The 919-nt window shown below is 42.7% G+C and overlaps 1 non-coding gene across 1 annotated transcript; it reads left to right on the top strand.

Moving 5' to 3' along the window:
- Positions 1-203: 203 nt before the first annotated feature.
- Trnas-cga (transfer RNA serine (anticodon CGA)) lies at positions 204-278 on the top strand. The gene has a single exon. It is a non-coding gene; the product is annotated as a tRNA-Ser (tRNA).
- Positions 279-919: the final 641 nt, after the last annotated feature.

The following is a 919-nucleotide window of genomic DNA, read 5'->3' as shown; positions in this document are numbered from 1 at the left end:
TCATATCAGCGCACACTCCACTGCAGAGTGAAAATCTCATTCTGGAAACATCCCCCAGGCTGTGGCTAAGCCATGTCTCCACAATATCCTTTCTTTCAGGAGTGCTAGTTCTGCAAAGTTTCGCAGGAGAGCTTCTGTAAAGTTTGGAAGGTAGGAGACGAGGTACTGGCAGAAGTTAAGCTGTGAGTACCGGGCGTGAGTCGTGCTTCGGTAGCTCAGTTGGTAGAGCACTTGCCCGCGAAAGGCAAAGGTCCCGAGTTCGAGTCTCGGTCGGGCAATCCTCTTGTTTGTGGCTGCTGAAGTGATCGAGACTGCACTGAGAGACCAAATATCAAATTACTTTGAAATTAATAAACTCCTCATAGATGCCAAGCATGGTTTCCGGAAAGGCAAATCTTCAGCAACAGCAGCACTAGATCTGGTTACGAAGGTAAACCACAGTTTTTAGAAAAAAGAATTTGTACCACTGACACTTTGTGAACTTAGTATGTCGTTTGAGTGCGTTCCTCATAAGTTACTCCTATACAAGCTCAGTAAATATGGAGTTGGACACAATGTTCTGGCAACTCTCAAATCTTTTTTGGAAAACAGAAGGTAAATTTTGTCAGTCCAAGGAGCACTATAGTGTGAACGGAAGTTGGCATACAGCATCCCACATGGGTCTGTAATGGCCCTGTCCTGTTCCTAGTTTTTCCAAATGATTTAAGCTCTCATGGACAGTACTTACAATTCTCAGGTGGCACAAGTCTGAACTTGAAGGGCATTGATTGCAGCAAGACAACAAAAAGAAGTAGATGCTTTGTTTGATGCTACAAAGGAATGGTTTGTTATAAACAAAAGAAAAATAAATTAAGAAAAAATGCAAAAATTGGCATGTAGGCTGAATGTCTGGAGTTCATGGTGAACAGTAAACTCACTT

The sequence above is a fragment of the Schistocerca nitens genome, chromosome 5 (genome assembly GCF_023898315.1).
Source record: "Schistocerca nitens isolate TAMUIC-IGC-003100 chromosome 5, iqSchNite1.1, whole genome shotgun sequence".
Taxonomy (NCBI): Eukaryota; Metazoa; Arthropoda; class Insecta; order Orthoptera; family Acrididae; genus Schistocerca; species Schistocerca nitens.
Note: the sequence above shows the minus strand (reverse complement) of the source record. Positions and strands in the feature narration are given on the sequence as shown.